Source organism: Apis cerana, linkage group LG10 (genome assembly GCF_029169275.1).
Source record: "Apis cerana isolate GH-2021 linkage group LG10, AcerK_1.0, whole genome shotgun sequence".
Classification (NCBI taxonomy): domain Eukaryota; kingdom Metazoa; phylum Arthropoda; class Insecta; order Hymenoptera; family Apidae; genus Apis; species Apis cerana.
The window spans coordinates 5,257,323-5,277,749 of record NC_083861.1 but is presented as its reverse complement, the minus strand read 5'-3'; the positions used below and the strand labels follow the sequence as shown (position 1 = coordinate 5,277,749).

Genomic DNA, 20,427 nt, shown 5'->3' with positions numbered 1-20,427 from the left:
GCACTCTCACGGCAGAGGTGTATGTTTAAAAAAAGGCGATGACGAGGGAATGGATGGCGAGGAAGTAGGACAGACCGAAGGAGCATCCTCCAGGTTTCTCGTATTGTTCCTGAAATCGAATTTACGATAGTGTGCTCGATATCGCCGCTTTCGAATAGCCTGTGCCCAACTGTGCGAGCAGAATCGAATTAACGATTCGATTTCTAAAAACTTTTCTCTAGAAGTGACTACGAACGAGCTCGCGTCTATGCTTTAACGAGCATGCACGCGAGCCCTGTGATTTTTATTTATCGTTTGGAGAAATCTATATCGATTCTTTAAAAATTCTCGACAATTCTGACGAATTTATATTTCATCTACGCAGAAAAATTTTGTATTTGCTCAACTTATTTAATAGATTCACTTTGCATTTAATTTAACAATTAAAAATCTGATTTTTCATGTTAGATCTAATCGATAGAGATGTATATACTGTTATCTTACAAAAATTCATCAAAGTCGAATAATTGTGATTATCTTTTGTTAATAATACTATACGATATTAGTATATAGATATTTATAATTAATGATTGTTGCTTTTTTGAAATTAAAGAGGAAGCAGAAGAACATTAATTTCGCATAAAGCTTGAAAGAATATTTCAAATATTTCAAGTAAGATTCATACTAGATTGAAATTATTCAAATTCAAACGGTTTAACTTTAACTTCAAAATGACTAATGGTTAAATTCGAATACACTTGGCTAAACCATAAATTGGTTTCAAATTACTTCAATTCAAAAGATTTGACTTCGAAATGATTAATAACTAAATTCGATCAAATTTGATTAACTAAGTTGTCAGTCTCAAATTACCTTTACCAGTGAGCCGGTTTCAAATTACTTAAATTTAAATAACGTAATTTGAACTTCAACTTAACTTCGTCTTAATCTACTAGAAAGGAATCGGCCATCGATTCCATTGAACGATTTCATTGAAATCCAGTTATAAAATCTATTTAATAGAATTCAAGCTATCGTTCATATCAATACTACACATACTTTACCACAAATTGTCCAATAAACTGTTTCAACGTTTTAAATTTAATCTTTAGTTGCGCGAAACCAGCACACCGATGGATTTATTGGAGGATTAAGAGAGAAGAAAAAAAAAGAGAAAGAAAGAGAGAGAAATGAAAATCCTCGTCGTTTTTCCATCGATTTTTCTCTCGTTGTCCCTTTTAGAAACGACAGCACGCCATTGCATTCGCCTATTTACATCACGGAATAAATTACAAGTCGGCTGCAACACAGTCGTCGTGGCTGGCGTGTAAAAACGATAAGGGTTATCGACGCCAGCCTGTCGATGCCTGTGAGAAAATCCGACTTAAACGTCCGCCTCGCGCCTTTTCTCTCCCTGTGTCCCGCTCTTGAGAGAGAAAGAGAGAGGGAGAGAAAGGGAGCGAGTAATAGGTTACGGTAGTGCAAATCGTCGATGGAACTAGCCTCGATGCAAATACGTTATTTACACCGCGAACCGGGGTATAGCGAGGAATGCGGAGATCGATTGGTACATAAAAACATTTATGTAGTTTTGACAGCGAAAGAAATTGGATAGGGGAGGATTAAGAGGTTAAGAGATATTCTTTTCGAAAGAGAACTTCCTATTACTGTGCAAGAACGCTGTTCGTTATTGGGGTAATGAAGCTCTATTAATGATCGGAATCACTGTCACGTTAAAAAGTAAAGACCAATATTTAACGTTTTAGAAAAGAAACAATTAGTCGATGATTCGATTCCACGATTTAAATAGGTACGTTCAAATAAGAAGGATTCTCATAGATCAATATATATTAGATCAATTTATATTTATAGTTGAAACAGAGCGTATCAATTCATCTATTTTACCGTGAAAAAAAAAATCACCAAACAGTAGGGAACAAAAACGAAATTTCAAACAAGTGGAAATATTCATTGCCCGCCAATGTTCCCACTGCAAGATTTAACCAACAAGCTCATCAAGTTGGAAACAGTGTTTTTACGAGCGCATCAAAGGGCCCGAACTCGCGTTTTCACGTAAATCCATTCGCGCCACGCAAACAAGATAAATTAAATCGGTCGATACGGACTCGATCGATCGCCTCACCTCTCCTCTCCACTCTTCGCTTCCCCTGGGAACCCGACTCGTGGAAAATCTTCGCGTGGCATCTGGGAAGCAGAACCATGGTGATTTACGACGCATTATCCACGGCCCGATAGGGGATCGCGTAACGATGGCTACGGCAAAATTAATCGCGAGCGGTAATTATTTTCGTTCGCTACGATTTCTCGGAACTGGCCGGCTGTGATGGGAGAAACGTCCTGTTGCTCGTCGCGGTACATAGTATTCCTCGACCAGGGAATTCTCCACGTGTATGAGTGTGTGTGATTATGTTTGCATCGCTAATGATTTAAAACTGTCGAAGACGAACGGTGAAATTTCGAGCGATTGCCTTCTCTCCAATGCGTTTTTCGGTTCGTTAGCATGCCGGCCAGATGTCGCGAGTGAGTTATGGACGAGGCTTACGGACTACTTACGACTACTACTCGAACTGTTTTTAGATTCAATACTGTTTGATGGATTTGGAAGAACCAATGGAGGTTGGTTTAACATTTAGAATTTTTTCAATTTTTCTTCTTGCTAAATGTTAATGAAATATGCGAATGATTTTATTGAAATAGGAAATCTAATTAGATTGGATATATTATTTGATAATTCTTGATCGGTATTACGAAGAGAGAGAAGCTATAGAATATTCAAAGATAAAATATCATTGGTAAGTTGTTAGTCGAGCATTTCCAAATCATTGTGTAGATATTGTGTCAAATTCCCACGAATTAAATAGCAAAAGACACGAGATCGATTAAACTCGTAACTTCGCCGATTAAGACGTCCAACAGGTAAGTGAACACAATGTTCCCCGAGCAAACGGTGAAGTAATCGTATCGGTGATATTCAAATTAGAGCGATACCGGTACACAGTGTGTATGTGCGTGATTAAAAATAAACGCGTGAGTCGGCGTAATTTCACGGTTGCGCGATTTAGTTAAGTCGCTCGCGTGAGCCATTGCTTTTACGATTGTGCATTGGACTTCGATGGAGTCGCTTTATAAAGGGATATGTAAAAGCTTGTGCAAGCGGTGAACGAGTTTCTCGATCCTCGAGGGTAGAACACACGTTGGAAAGAATGCGAAAAAGAAAGAAATAATTGAAGATTCGTTTTCACGAATGTTATTCGTGCCCCTTGACGTCATTTGACCGCATAAAAGCGATATCTCGTCGAAAATAATGTGTTCAACATATTTCAAATGATTCACAGATCTTTGAGAAATATTTTTCATTCTTTCTGTGAGAATATTTTTTTCTTTTATATGCAGAAAAAAATCATTTATTTTTTATTGCAAAATTAATATTAGACAAACTTTCTAATTAAATAAACAAGAAATTTCTTGAAATTGAATCTGTAAAATGATATTATTAATGAGATGATTTGATACATTTCGATATTTTTTATCAATAGAAAGTATTGAAAAAATTAATACCAGATATAAATTAGCCAAATAATTAAAGATACAGTTTATCGACAACATTTGCTCGCTCGTTCATCGAGGCAACGTCGATGAACTTGACTGAAGGTTTCACTTTCCTCCTGTTTCGAAGAATTATCGAGAAGAGCGATGCATGAATAATTCATGCATACATAGTTCCAAAGAATGATTTACTTAATGACTCTTCTTCTCCCCAGCTATCGTATCCTCTGTCTACAGTTATTGTCCCCACGATTAGCACGAACCTTGAACCTTTGCTCCAACCCAACAAGGCATCAGGCTCTTTCCAGAACATCGTAAAACTTTTTTATTTCAATTCGCGTAAGCTTCTATAAATATATACTCGAATCGAAAATATACATATTCGATACACGAAGCGTAATATATCGTTGATGAGATTGAAAAAAATTCTACAGTTAAGGTATCTCCGTTTTCATCTTCGCGGTCAATAACCATTCGCCATTTTTGCTTCAAAAAAATTTCTATTCTCCTACTACTACTTTCTAAAAGAAGTGTTTTTATTTCCGCCAAATTGCCTCTGGGCTGAAAATCACGAAAATAAATTTCATAGCGGTGAAATTATAGTGAGAATAATTAATATTAACAGATGATTAATTAATTAATTAATTAAAAATTTATTTATAATTTTTCAAAGTCTAATCGAATAGATCTTAAAATAAATACGTGAAAATACGTATCAATAAATTTTTCCAAATTTTTATCATATAACTCCAATCTTGATTTTAAGTTTCAAGAATCAGTAAATCACTAAAAAAAAAAAATGAAAAGTTGCAAAAAAAATAGTTTCTCCTAAAGATTTATTACACCTAATCTAAAAGAAAAAATAAAGTGAAAATTTCTAAATCCGCCATAAATTGCGCAATCCGCGAAATTACTAAGTCACATAATCGTATCGAGATCACTAAGCTAAAATATTAAAAAATCAGCCCACGATCATACACGAGTACCCTTAAGTAAAATTGACGATAAATCAACCGTGAATCTAAGTGGCCGTTCGGGATCCTGTAGCAATCGCGATAAAACCATCGTAAAACGTTTCTTCTTTTCCCAGATTTCCCCACCTACTGCTCGAGGGAAGAAGAAACGAGGGAAGATTTATGCTACCTAAGAATTCCAACTTTTTCATCAAAAAACTCACACGAGGAAATCTAGAAGAGAAGGAGCAAATCTTGACAAGCTGAAACGTCTCCGCATTTTCTTACGTGTCTTCTTCCACGCGAATTCGCGATCGATCGATGTTCTATTTTCTCTTTTCAGTTTTACAACCGGTTAATTGCACAGATGAAAATGGCAAGGCAACGTGTTTCTTCTTCTACTTTACTTCTATTATTTATATAAACGAGACGAGAAACGCCATCTCTCTCCTTGCTTATGAAACGCGCATGTGTGTTTATTTACATACGATTATTTATAGATTAGAGAGATTTGAGGCTTTCACCGTCGAATGTGATAAACTTATTTATACGGACGTTTATATTTTCCAAATTGAATATATCGTGTAAGCACAGCTATATAGAAACGAAACTATAATACAAATAAAAATCTATCTCGATCTGTTTAAATATCATAACGTGCGCTTTAACCTCGATTATTTTGCGCATATTCCCGCACAAATTTATAAATACACGAAGAGCAACTATAAAAATTTCTCGAACTAGGATATTAAAAAAGACAAGAAATTCTTCTTTGATAAATTTTATTGAGCTTGTGTTTAAAATTAACAAGTATCCAGTGATTTACAAACCGGACAGGTATTCGTGCAACGCGTAATAATCGTTGCAACTTCATCGCGAATTTAAAAGGCGCAAAAAACATGATGATGTCGTAACAGATGATGAGCCAAAGACGATAGATTCGACTCGCTCAAATCGAACACTAGTCACGAAACGATTCGATATTCCTGCTAACATCTGCAGAATATCGTGGAAATTAACGCGGATTAAACTCGCGCGAGAAATTTTGCTCGGAGCTGGAATTATGGGCATTTAATTTATGAATATTATTTACGACGTCCCACGTCAACCACGTCGCGGACGAACGGCGACAGCACGAAAGCGTTAAAACCTGTAGAATGTAGGAAATTTCGTTCATAAAGATATCCCCCTGTCCGTGAAATCATTGCCGGCTTTCTTCTCCATGGGCTCGTGCCTGGACATCGTCGCATTAAAATGTTAGATGTCCGCGTTAATTACACGGTGAAGCGTCTCAGTATTAACACACTGACGTGTATCAAGACGTTTCAGGAAGCGGAAATTCGTCGCGGTTACATAATTATCGAGCATGCGGCGGGATTATTTACCACCCTTGGAGAGAAACCGAGGAAGAAGCATGAAGATTCTAATTAACGAGTTATTGATGTCTTTGGGCGGAAGGAATGATCGACCGAGAAATTCTGTGGATGCATGGATCAATTTTGCAAAAAAAACGAGCATTCTTCGTTCGAAATAGAATCGCAACAGGAATTTGTTTCAGATGAATTATTTGTGTATTACGATAAAGTAATAATTATTTTCATTCAGAAATTAACAATAAACTGATTGAAACTACTTTACTGGAATTTTATAAATTTAAATGAATAATAATATATTTCAATTTTTGAAGAAAATGTTTTTAAAATTTTTGTTAAAAATATTAAGCTTCCTAAACTTTTATTTTTAATGATTACATAGTAAGTTTAAATTAGTTACATAAGCGAAATCAAGCACAAACCTGAAGGAAGACATCAATCAAACTAAAGAAACTACAAATTTATTGAACAGTAATAAATCATTTTGCATAGTATCTAAAACATAAAATTACAAATTTTCTATCATGTTTTATTACTTGCTTGTTTGTTTATACGTGTTGTAATTAACACATTAATTTGTTTATATACGTTATTAAATTCAATACTAATGAAATCAGTGTATATTCGTAGAAATTAATAAAACAGAATACAAGAATCAAACAAGACATAATTTATTAAAACTGAAACTCTTATTCCAAATTATTCCAAATTATCTAAGAAAGAAACATTAAACAAGAAGTAATTCATTCTGTGGTCAGAATCAATCGAAATCTTCACCAATTGTTTGTTTTTCCAAGGGAAAAAGACCAAAAGACTAAATCGCAATGAAGCAACCGGTCCTATAAGAAAAAGAAATATGGAGAACGACCTTCAATTTGATACGACAGCGACTCACACGAGTTGATCCCAGGCTGATTAGACCGTTCTCGATGCACCTACTCATTAATGCACGTAGCGAAGAAGAGAAGTCAAGCATAGTCGAGTCGCGTTACTTTAATAGACGTAGCAAAACTAATGGATGACAGGAATAAGAAAGTCCGACTGGCTTCATGGTGCCTCGTTCCGAGGCCAGCCGCAAAAACATGCTGCTTATCGCCGCCTTCATCTTGTATTCTGTTTTTACAGCGAATAATTATAACAAACCAGCGGTATACTCACAGTCTATGGACCTTCTTCTTTCTTTCGCTCCTCATCTGTCTGGTCTTACGAATCGTGGCACGAAAAACAGCAGTTCCGACGAATATATGGCCATAGGTTAACCTAAAAATGAAAAGCGCAATCAGTGTTTTCAAAAATATTATTCTCGTGGCGATCACGAACATATTATACATTATCTATGATATATAAAAACATAACTGATTAACTTATTATGATTCCTTCCATTGTACAGTTAATTAAGATCTGTCTTTCTTAACAAAAATATGTAACACGTGCACTTTTTAACATGACGTTTTGTTGACGCGCATGTGCGCCAGTCCGAGCATGCGCAATTAACACCGGTTCTACACGCTCCTTGTATTTACCGAATTATTACTTTGTAACGCGCGTGCTCAACGCTTAAGATCGAAGATTTCGCGGTTTCTTCTTTTCTTTTTGCACTTGTCCAACGACGATGATGAATGACTGCTTAAGAAGAGGACCGCATGCTTGAGAATTATTTGCTTTTTGTATCACCGATAGCTGGATGCGGTTATGAACATGTGTAATTATTGAAATTTCACGATAGAAAGTAATACTTTTGTTTGTTGGAATCGATGATTTTAAATGAAATTTAAACGTTTAATGTTTAAGAAAAATTGTATAACTTTGTAATGTAATATTTTGATTTTAAAAAATATAGATATATAGATGATCGAGATAATCCTATATATTCCATGTGTATTTTTATTTGTAAACAAATAATCGCCTCTATCATATAGATACAAAAAAAATGCAATGAATGAGATTTTTCTTTTAAATTTTTAACAAGTTATGGACCGATTATTAAATTAAAATGCTCTTTTTGATTTAATATTAAGTATTATTAAGTAAAAGTAAAATGATATATGTTAAAGTATCATAATAATTTTAAATTTAAAAATCTGGTAAATAATGTGAAATATATTAATAACCTTCACAATTTTCATACTATAAACAATAGTATATTTTTCAATTCGAAATACGTAAATTCAATCTTTAATAAACGTTTTATAATATTTACGTAAATCGTAAAAATTTCTTTAACTCGTATATATTTTATATATTTACATTAAAATCATCACTTTGCATTTTACGATATTACAATTGCAAATATTGAAAGCGTTTATCATGCTGTCAGCACAAAAATGGTGAAAATAATTGGTTTACAGAGATACATATATCGAAAACACCAATTTCTTTCGAATACTCTGCTCGAATGCGACCCAGAATGCAAGGTTAACAACAGGATCCCAATTTCTTCCCAGATGTCAGTCATATCGATTCCATGGTATTTTCTTCTCTTTTGGTCAACTTATTCTCATTAACTGATCGTTATTACCAATTTCGATTTTACTACAATTACAATTTTACCGCAATGGCATAACCACTATTTTTTTTTTTCATTTCTTTTTCAATGATATTTCTAAATCAAATCGACATTCTATTTTTTAATTTCAACGTGATAAAAAAAATTTGTGCAAAAATTACACTAATCATAATCATAAAAAATAATTACCATAAACGCGTAATAGAAAAAAAAGCACGAGACATTTAAATTTGTACAAAATAATCAAAAATAATGATATATATATGTTCTTCCAATATGGTGTCACTAATAATCTCATAGTTGATGCAATATTAATTATTAAATAAGAAAAAAAAAAGAAGATAAAAAGAAACTGGACAAACGAGGAAAGATATTAAACGCGGTATTTCCCAGAAAGAGAAATTTACGATCGATTAAAATTGCTGTTCGAATTCCATCGTTCGATATCGTTCAAATATTTTGCAAAAATCCGATGGAATTTTCGCTTCAAATTTATTCAAGAATCCAAACTTTTTATTTATCTTTGGAAGATATCCGCAATTAGATAACGAGGCCTAATTTTCACGAGAAAAATTAAAAATCTTTCCTTGTTTCCGTTTTCTCCTCTCCTCGATAGTCTTTGATAGCAATTTTCTATACTATGGTTGCCATAATAATGCAACAAGAAATGCTGAACACGAGGCAATTTGACAGAAATGAAACCGGAACTGGATTGAAGAACATTCCTCCTCCGTGAAATACACGCACGCATTCCAAAACCATCTTCTATCTTAATGAACTCGTTTTTTTTTTCGTTGCTCGTTAAATGGAAATGCTTCGAAGAAATTAATTAAAGTAGAGGAATGAGTTGCATCGATGTCCGGCAAAATTTAATAGCCATCATGTTTTGCCCTGAATGGAAAGTGACAGTGTATGAGAAGACTATGAAAATAACAATCCTTTTAATCTCCTTTGAATTTTAGTTTAGAAGTTTTTGTGCTTGCAAGAAGGAATTTAACAGGATTTCGTTTTTTTTTTTTAATATTGTAAACTTTGATATTTCTAATTTTATATACTATTGAATTTATTATTAAAATTACGTAACATGAGTAATGAAAAAGATATAAAAATAAAAATAGAAATTTATCGATATCATTTCATTATTGGTTAAAATTTTTAATTATTTTTAAAAATCAGGACAGATTTTTATTAATTTTGTAATTAAATCTGTTTATCAGCATTGTATAAAACTCTTAATATTTTAAGCTCATCCTCGGGATCAGAAATTTTAAATCAGAAAATGGAAGGTTTAAATAAGAAAAGGCTATCGCTGCCCGAGCGAAATAAATTGGATAACATTACGCGGTACGTAATACAGCTTTCGTAGCTCGATTAAACACAGGCCGAGAAAAACACGACCCGCGATCAGAACACCGTAAAAGCCGGCATTTTTCATCTAACTGACAATTCTGTAAAATGCTAGAGAATTTATCGCCATGATTATTTATGATCTCATACGAGGTGTCGCCTGTTATCGCCGCATTATGAATTCAAACACCGTGCGAGCCGGCAAACATAGAGAACGAGACATATCCGCTCTTAATTATTTAAAGATTTTCCATTGTCACTGCGACCGATGGCGAAACAGTGCAGAAGATTACGTAATCGCAAATCACGATTGATTAGCCGCCTGTTAATAATTCCACGACGCTTTTAAAACGAAATGAATTACCGCGTTGCTGTGCAATATGTCATATTCTACTACTTGCATCACGGTTCTGTGCTGTTACCGGCAAAAAATTAATGAGAAACTAATACGCGGTATATTGCAACATAATCGCGGTTTCATTATACTTTCTTGGATATATTATGTCTGAAAAAAATTTTAAAACGATGAAAATTGTCGCAAAATTGCATCTGTTTTTGAAAGTATATACAAACCGGTATTATATTTTTAAAATAGCGGAAATAATAAAAAATTTCGGAAAAATGAATGTTGTTTAATAAATGATGTTGGAACGATAACAATATCGTAAAGATAACGAATTTTTACTTAAGAAAAATAAAATATACATAATATGAATTTAATACTAAGATTTTCATAACAAGAAATTAATTTATGTACAAAAAATTTCATTTTGCAATGATATCGATAAAAATAATATAAAAATTTAAGAGACCATTTAATTTTGAGCTATGAAATGTATTTTAATCTTTAATTACTTTAACAATATAATAATTTTTCCAATTATATGAAACATCTGTATAATTATTCAATTAATGCAGATGATTATTTTGATTGATTTTTTAAGATAAAATTTATACAAAATTTTTAAATAGATATATTATTATTGATATCATTTTATTTAATTTATTATTGCAGAGATTAATTAGAATATATTTTCAAAAAATATGGACCACCAATACAAGTACAAAATTGGATTATACTCAGTTAAACATAAAATTTACCGTGCAATGTTGAGAATGATTCATCAAAATGTACTTTTTTGTAAATTACACGAAGAGTAACAATCGTTATGGCAAAAACGACACATCTCTGTTTCTTTCCCGGTAAGTCCATTATGAAACCAGTAAATATGAAGTGCTTATGAGTCATTTTGATTTCGATTATAAGACGCGAACCTATATTGCTTATCAATCATTTTTTCGCATAATAATCTTATGCAGCAGAAAAAATCATAAAAAAAAGATTGCACTACAATAAACTGTTTTTAAAACGTGTCCAAATTTTATATATACACACTTTAAACTCATTTTGTTTATCATTTTTTGTTCATATATCGAACAAAAATATCGTATAATAATCGAACGAGAAGTACAACGAAAAGAAAAGGAAAAAATAGAAATTAAGAAAAAAAAGGAAGAACACTCGTGCAACTGGAACAAACGTTACAAATAATGAAATAATTACACAATAAGAAAGAAAAAGAATATTAATTCGCAAAGAAAAACGATTTTGATCACGATTTTTTTAACGAAAAAAAATTGTGCGTGGATACCCCTCTGGTGACAGGAAAAATACAATATGCGCATGCGCAAATTGTGAAGAGCGCGAAGATATAGCGCATGCGCACCATCCGCTTTGGACGATTACATTAGCTTAAGCGATGGCTATCGTTCTGTACGCACGATTAAATTGATTTATGGATAAACGTTAACGGCGGCGTTTATTTGTAGTTCGTAGGTTGGCCGGTCTGCCAGAGGAGAGTGGGTGAGCCCGCCATAGGAATTCGATTTTATCTACTGACAGATACGAGATCGACCATTGCATGACGTGCTTTTTTTCCATTTACGATCGCCCGTTTCTTTCGTTTCACGGGCTCGATCGTACGTGCTCACGGAATCGAACATAAAAAGAGAAGAGAAACCAGCCGAACGTGTGAAAGAGAGACAAAAGGTCTCGGAGAAAGAAAAGGTAGGTTAATAGAGATGGAATTTCAGTTAGAAACTAAGGACGGAGGGAGTAAGAGAGAGAAATATATAAACGGAATATAAGGGAGAGATACGAAGAATTCGCGCAATTTGCATTATAAGGAGCATGAGAAGTCACAGGCCATTATCCACTGACACAAAGTCTACGTGGAACTGTCCCTACGACGATATCTCGTTGACTGGCAGAGATTATGGCCGTAATAACAATAATGGTAATAAATGAGAACGAAACGAGAGCGAAACGCTCTTGCGATGGGCGTGTGCGTCATGTACTACATGGAAAGGCGGGTTTTGATCGGAACAGTAGACAGCGGCGGCGGCAAACTTAATTGAGAAGCGAATGAAAAAAATCCGGAATAATCTGTTGCGTAATATTTAGGTCACCACTCTATCAATCTGGGTTTATAAGGGAGAGGGTGGAGTCGCGCCTTATTTTAATTCAAATGTTAAAAAATAATAAAAAAAATTGTATGAAAATGTAAAATATAAGATATAATAAAATAAAAAGTTTAAATTTAAAAAAAAGTTTTGTTTTTTTTTCTTACCTTTTATTTTCCTCTTATCCTTTAATTCACAACAATTTCAATTACCAACATCTACAATCAAATTTTAATAACTTATCAATCGGACGATCGTATTTCTTAAACTTCCCACTCGAAATTCCCTATGTCAGACTCGATCACTGGATTTTGTTGGAGCAAAGCTTAGTCATCCGCAATGCCATCAAATAAAAAAAAAAGAAAAAAAGAAAATACACAGGATATCAAACACGTTTATATTGCCTAGTCGTTTCTCGAATCATTGGATCACATAATCATAACACAGTGCCAATATGCAAAAGCGTGAAACGCATAAGCATAAGCAACGTTCGCGTTTTACGATGAGGCTGACTCAAATCCAAAGAAATTCATGCGTACACAAAACCGACCAACTGATATAAATTCTAATATAATTGTAAAACAGACGACAAATCACTAGACATTATAGGCGAGCACAGAATTTACGATAGGCTTACCTCTCGTTTGTCTGATTGGCGTAGATCAGTGTTTCCCAACCTTTTTCAAATCGATATTTCATTTTACATTTTTAATTAATCTTCAACTGGCTCTGAGTAATTTTACTGCTTTTAGTACTTAATTCATTCGATCTTTAAAAACAATTCTTAAGAATTGTCAAATTTCAAATTACGATTGTGATTTTACGAATGAAAAAAATACGCATGGCGTATTTTTATCAAGACACGTCAATCTGACTAATTGAGAAATAACTGTCGACTTTTTCCCAAGCCCCTAATTTTATTTCGCTTTTTGACGCTCTCTTTCCCTGCTTTGATGGTCGCATGAAGCCGGTTTCAATTAGATCCTTGACACACACGAAGATTCGAATAAAAACTGAATGTCATTCGGCTCGTTTTTTCTTGGATCAAGCTCGCCAAAAGAACCGAAACCGTGCTAACGGTTTGCAAAAAGGGATATTCAGGAAGAATTCTTTCGACCAAAAGACTTTCGAATCGAATTCGTAACATATATTTAATTTTTAACAAATATCAATGAGTCATATTATTCTTTTTAGTCTAACATGTCTTGTTTAAAATTTCAAAATGTACGTAGATGAAAATTAAATTCCCTTTGAAACATTTTTTTAATCAACAACCAAAAATGAATTATTCTAAATCTCAAAAAAGTATATAAAATTTTTTAATATTATTTAAAATAAAAATTAAAACTTTAAATATTTCAATACATTTTGAAAAATAAAAAAATTACAATAGAACATTGTAATTTTTAAATACAGATGATCATAATTTGTGAATTAAATGTTATTCCATCTCGTTTAACATTTATGAATACATTATAATATATCTTTATAATATATTATAAGATATCTTGTATCTTATAATTTGACAATATTAACAATTAACACTTTAAACAATTATGGATTATTTATAACCAATCAAAGATTAAAATAATTTTTTATAATCAAAAAAAAACTATTAACTTTAACGTTATATCCTAACGGTATCGCAAACTGTTTAAGTAATAATAAAAAAGCAAAATATTAACAACACGTAATTAATCACGATTAAGAACGATCAAACTGGAATAGCATGGAAAATGTGTGACTATAATCGACATTAAGGCTAATCAAGAAGAACTAATCTGCAGTATGTTATCATAGATGTTCAGGTGCTATTATATTTTTATGAAAAATGTTGTATTAGTGACAAATCGATGATAGAACAGGTTTGAGGAAATAAATATTCATATCATTAAAAGTGGAGTACTTATGGTATAACAACTTTCATAAAAATTCTTTAAAATATTCCAATAATTAAAATAGTTAATAATTGAGAAATTTTTATCATAGAAAAATATGAAATAATTTTAACTTTTTAATATTGTAAATAAATATATGCAAAATATAGCTAATAATTATTATATCTGTGAATCATAATAACTTCAAGGAGATTGCAATTATTTTTAGTTAAACGTTATTTTTATAGAACTCTTAAGAGAATTTTTTATAGAAATTCTTAAATTTTCAAAATTTTGAAAATTTATTTAAATTTAAAGATAACTACATTCCAATATTATCCTCTTTAGTTAAAGTAGTCTAAATTCTTAAATTCTGTTATTTTTTTTATTCCATTCTCAAATTAAATTAAAAGATTTCTCAATTTTTACAAAATTCATGTTAACTTTTCCAAATCTTACTTCAAAGAAAAAAACAAAAAAAATAGAGTTATATACTACATTTAATATTACAAATATCTCAAGAACATAAAATTACTATTAACTCCAACATTGATTTTTTTTTACAAACATAAGAAACAAACATAAAAAAAATTTAAACTGACTACTTTAAAAGAACGATTCAAAAAATATTGAGAAACACTGCCCTATATAAATATATTCAGTGAAATTATTCGTGGAACATTGTCAGCTCAGACAATCTCAACGTGAATCCGATCATTGTCCAGATACAACGTGTTTGCGTCAACGTGAAACGTTAATGGCGCATTAATGATCATGGCCAATTAAGATGAAACAGTAGTTAATTCGATGAAGATGTAAAAAAAAAAAAAATAAAAATAAAAGGATGATACAAAATAACGAACAAGTTCATTCATTTACGACTGAAATTTCTCTCCGTATTATCGATCGCGCATGTTCGCCAAAATTATATGGATCATGCTATCTGAGACAAGAATCATCAACGGAACAATTTTTTACGCGATGGAAACAGAACTCGATAAAATTATTGCCGATCGAACTTTCATCCATTGGAAGAGCAATTTTATTAGTCATTAACTATATTGTAGATTGTGAGATAAGTCGAAGATGAGTCGTTAACGATCCATATTTTTATTACTGTTATCGATCATGAGATTGAACTCATCACTTAAACTTATTAACTTACTTAAAGTTTATACAATGATTTAGATAATAAGAAGCTGATAAAATTCTTTATCCTTATATGTATTGTGTTTCGTTCCTTGAGGTGGAAACAATCTCCAATGTAATATTTGGCAATTAATATTTTTTTTTATTTATAATTGCATGGTAAAATAATAAACATTAATAAGAAAAGGTGAAAGTTATCTGAATTATATAAAATCATTATACGTAAACTTCAAAACATGAAACATCAAAATCTTAAAACTTTTACAAAGATTTCAATTTGCATTACGAAAGAAATACGTATAAAATTATATACAATATTCAACAACGATAATTTAATTGAATAAAACTTTCAAAGATAAATTTTGTTTCTGATTTATCCAACCTAACCTATAAAAAACTATAAATGAACCAAAACACGATTACAACATTCATTATGAGCAATGAAATAACAAAGAAAAGTGAAAGTCAAGGAACAAATCTTTTTAGTACCAACTAATCGTCCTCGTTCATTTTTTTATCAATAAATATTCGAATATAACTTTCCCTGCCGATTGTAAACGCAAAATGGTTTCTCAATGATTTCTCATCAAAATTTTTCACTGCATACAAATGCATCGAAGTTCCAATTAAATTCGACTAAACAAATTGACTGTCAGAGACTTTTCAGAGACACTAACTAAGAATATATCTTCGAGGTAGACTGATAGATATCTACGAAGGAACAATTACGATGCGATCCAAAAGGCAGCCATGCGCGTCAAAAAGTCTTTGTCGCAGATCCTAACCTATAATAGATGCCAATTTTTCGTTCTTTTTCCTCTTTGTCTTGACGTAACTTTCACAAATATCCGCAAACAATAATAATTATGAAAGAAGGAAAAATAATTGATGACGAAACTTTCGAAATTATAAAATAGATAGAAAAATCTCGAAAATGCGAATTAATTGAAAAACAAATCCTTTCTAAAAATTTTAGATGTTTATAGATATTTAAAAAGAAATTATTCTAATAATTCAATATATCAAAAATATAATCTAAATATTCAATATTTTGCAATAAAAATAATAAAATTGAATCTTTATAACACAATTAAACATATCTATATCATTTCTACTACATTATTAGTTTATAATATTAGTTTATAAACAAATATATATTCTACTTCATTACACTAGTTTATAAATATGTAGTTACCGTTAAATAATCAATTTTCATCATAACATTACATGCAAACTCATCAGTATCAAGTATCAAATTTTCTACAGCATCTCATTCTCTCTCATTAAATAATTCACTATAAATCTCACGTTACAGACAATTCATTCATAAAATCATTTCCTATTACATTCCAATCTATGAATAACAGGCTATGATTTTCAATTCAATAAAAAGATATGAAATCATAACTTTCCCGCATTTTCATACGTACAATGTAAATTCCTTGGCGAAAAAGAAAAGGGATGAAAAAAGAAAAGTACAAATTACAGATAAAAGGCATTAGATGGGTGATGTAGCGTGATGGAAGAACGGATATCATTTCTTTGACCGGTTGAGTTATAACGCACAACCCATCTTCAAGACGTTTTATCGAGATACGAGGAATAAAGTTGATTTCCAGGTTGCAACTAAATTATTCAGTCGACGTTAGGTTTTCATATTAACGCCATTTTACTTTGTAATATGATGCATATGAAATATCGTTCTCTCGGATAACAATTTTTCAAGCTAATTAAAATACTTTTTCATACATTTCTATCTTTCGATAATTAATTATTTACATAATTTTATGTTTATGAAAATATTCTGAGAGTCAACAATTTTTTATACATGATATAATTTTTTTATCATTTATAATTTTTTCATATTGAAAGTAGTTACTCGTTAAAAAAATTGTGAATTCTAGATTGATAAGAAATTACAAAAAAAAATATTGAATCACGTATTCACGTAATTAAAAAAATTTCGAATTTCTTCAACTTCTATTAAATTTATTAGTAATCCAATTTAAACAGATGTGAAAACAATTGATATTAGATGTACATTTATTTTACACACATGTTTCTATCATTTTTTATTATCTCACAATTCTAAAATTCCAAATATATATGTCTTGTACGAATCATTGGATAGAAATCGACGTAAAGGGTGTAAAGGAATTTATCGATAAGATTCTGCAAATTTTTTTTTCTTTTTCCTTGCTTTTTCCTTTCCTTTCACAAGCAACCAATCCTCGTTTAAAATGTTGATAAATTTCCAAGAAACTTCGAACGTCTCCAAGAGAGATACTCATCTTTACAATCTTTCAGTTTACGGTCCAACTCTCTCGATAACTTCGTTTATAGTATCCCCGATAATTATATGATATATAATCAATAAATCACGTTATACCGTGGCTAATTAACATGCAATAGACGTGGAAGAGTAAAAAAAAGTTCTTCTGATTGTCAACCAGATTGGATACATGTAATCCTATCGTGTACAGGATGTAATAACTTGTTCTAAAGGCATTGTGATGGATTACCGTTAAGCTAATTGCGGTTTATGTAGTAAAATAGAGGTCTCGGATTAGACGGCATTAAAATTCAATTTTCTTCGTGCCATTAAATCCCCGATGTATTTCTATTGTAGTCACTATTTATGAAAAACATGGAATCTTTGTATGATTTGAATGATTCGTTTATAATTGTCAGATTTATAGTAGTAAAAAGAAACTTGGCGTGTTAATATTATCTATAGAGTTCTAATCTAATATTTCATCTATCTTCTTCATTTTTTATTATTAATTCTATATCCAATCTGATTTGTAGATATTCAAAAATTGCACAATTTATATCACGATACACTTTTACATATACTTTTACAAAAACATGCATTTTAAAAGATTGTTTTTAAATCTTTTATCTTTCCATTTTCTATTTTGTGTATCTCAGATCTATATTATATTTAAAAAAAATCTGCATGGACGCATATATAATCACGGACTCTTTTTTTTCTATCTAACTTCTACTCTCATCATACCTCTTCCACGATTTCCAAAGTAATTACTAGCTGCGCGCTTCTTTATTAGGAAGACAATATCCGGAATAACGGTGATCGCAATGAATCAAGAAGATCAGCACGAAGTTCAACGCCGAAACAGACACTTCTCAGCTGGTGTGTACCTAATTGTAAATACAACTGGTGCATTTTTCTCGGAAATTTTCTCTTCACATCGTTGCAAATATCTCAAACAAGCAATAAGATTTATCTCCTTCTTCCATTCTGCCAATTATTATTCTTATTATTACCACGATTGTTACGTTAAATCATACATTTTTCTAGTCTTTGTTTAAATTCTTCTTTTAATAGATTCTTACGATATATGTATGTATATTAATTTCAATTGGCAAAAAAAATAATACTTTTTTCATACGATAGTTATTTAATACACAATTCACATGTTTCAGAAGAACAAATAAAATAAGAATTGTAAAATTTCTTCTTCTTATTATTATTTACAATTAAAATGCAATTTATTCTCTTTAAAATAGGAGTATCTTTCTCCTCCTCTCCCTCTTTATTATCTGCAATCCTTTCAACAGCCCAATCCAAAATAATCCAAAAATAATTCCCAATAATATCCTAATTGAAGAATACCTCGCATTCGCAAATCGACACGGTTAAATCTCGAAGTAATGAAGAATATGACGAATCAAATTTTTCACAAAGAGCATTTCGTTATCAAAACGTTAAATCCCAAGCGGATAATATCCGCTCCGCGCCCAATATAAAATCGTTGCGATATCGGATCAAGGTTTTCCACGGACGTGCAGGCTATATAGTCCCGAGAATAAGGCTGCAATGCTAAATGTAACATTAGATCGGGCTTGTGTGCCTCGGTTACAGGCGTATAATTATGAAACGTGAAAAATTTACAACCGGCACGTACATATGTACACGGTGCGCCGTTGTAAACGTAATTACACGGGTGCACCGGTGCAACAGTACACACCGAGAGATCGGTGGTACACGCGGTCTCGCGTGGCCAGGCCGATAAACGACTAGCGAGCAGCGGCTTGTCGCGGCGTATCACGGTTTCTCTGTTCCGAATGCAAATCAGAAAAGCAAGTTGCGGGAGAAGAGAAAAAAATCGCTTGACTTTATCCCCGTTTATCTAACCTGTTAACTGAAAATGTCGAGATAAACTTCGATCGATATCGTATCGGATCGGTGATGCACGAGGTGGTGGATCGAGGCAATTAAACATCACGAACACGGATTGGGCAATTTTAGTTTATTTAATTTTTAATATGATAATTTTTGTTAATTATTAGATGGATCGAGGAAATTATCTATATAGATAAAATTGGATTGGGTAATTTTTTACTTGAAATAGAAAATGTATGTAATTACGTAGATCATATTTTTAATAAATCTTGGAAAGATGTAGAATTATCTATTTTTCTATTGACAATATTACATTTGATGAATTACACGAATAAATTTTTATTTATTTTTATTCCAAATAGAAAATGATTCCAAGTCTCTACCGCTTTATTAATCGAAATTTTTTCATCAATTATACCTTTAATCTATCTTAATGGTATAATGCAATCTCTACTAAAAAAGAATTATAGGAAACTATATGCGTCTATTAGGAAACTCTACTATTTCTTCTATCAACTATATACCTTGTAATTAGTTGTAATTTCTATTGTAGAATATTATTAACTTAAATACATTACATCAATCACTGTAAAACTATTGATTAGTTTAGCATTGCTTTAGTTTAGCAATATTTATTAATTTTAGGATAGAATATAATTTTATGATAAGAGATAAAAATGTATTACTGTATCATTTCAGTTTAAGATATGATATTTATTGCTAAATTTTTTGCTGATTACAACTTAATTAGTTCACTTCCTACAAAAAATTTTCTTTCAATTATGTTAATTCAGTTCTTACAAAAATGTTAGAATATTGCATGCAATCATGAGTGCCATTGCATCAATCAATGCTACTATTTGATACTTTAATTTAATATATACAATTAACTCTATAATAAAATTATATAATTTCTTTTACTTGAATAATATAATAATATTGCTAAACTCTGATAATATCCAAACTTGAATCATTATGAATAAATGAACATTATTGGAAGAAAATTTACATAATGTACAAATTTATAAATTTTGATTTCGACAAAAATTAGTATAATAGATTATAC

General features: G+C 31.4%; 1 long non-coding RNA gene across 2 annotated transcripts in view; it reads right to left on the bottom strand.

The window, feature by feature from the left end:
• LOC107993041 (uncharacterized) overlaps positions 1-20,427 on the bottom strand; it is a 51,646-nt gene that overhangs the window by 26,569 nt on the left and 4,650 nt on the right. The window contains exons 1-2 of one of the 2 annotated variants that reach the window (XR_009831579.1): positions 7,229-7,574; positions 7,031-7,132 (exon numbers count right to left, since the gene is read on the bottom strand). This is a non-coding gene — a long non-coding RNA (uncharacterized LOC107993041). Of the gene's footprint in view, positions 1-7,030; positions 7,133-7,228; positions 7,575-20,427 lie in introns of those variants that run through there. The other variant, XR_009831580.1, reaches the window with a different exon arrangement.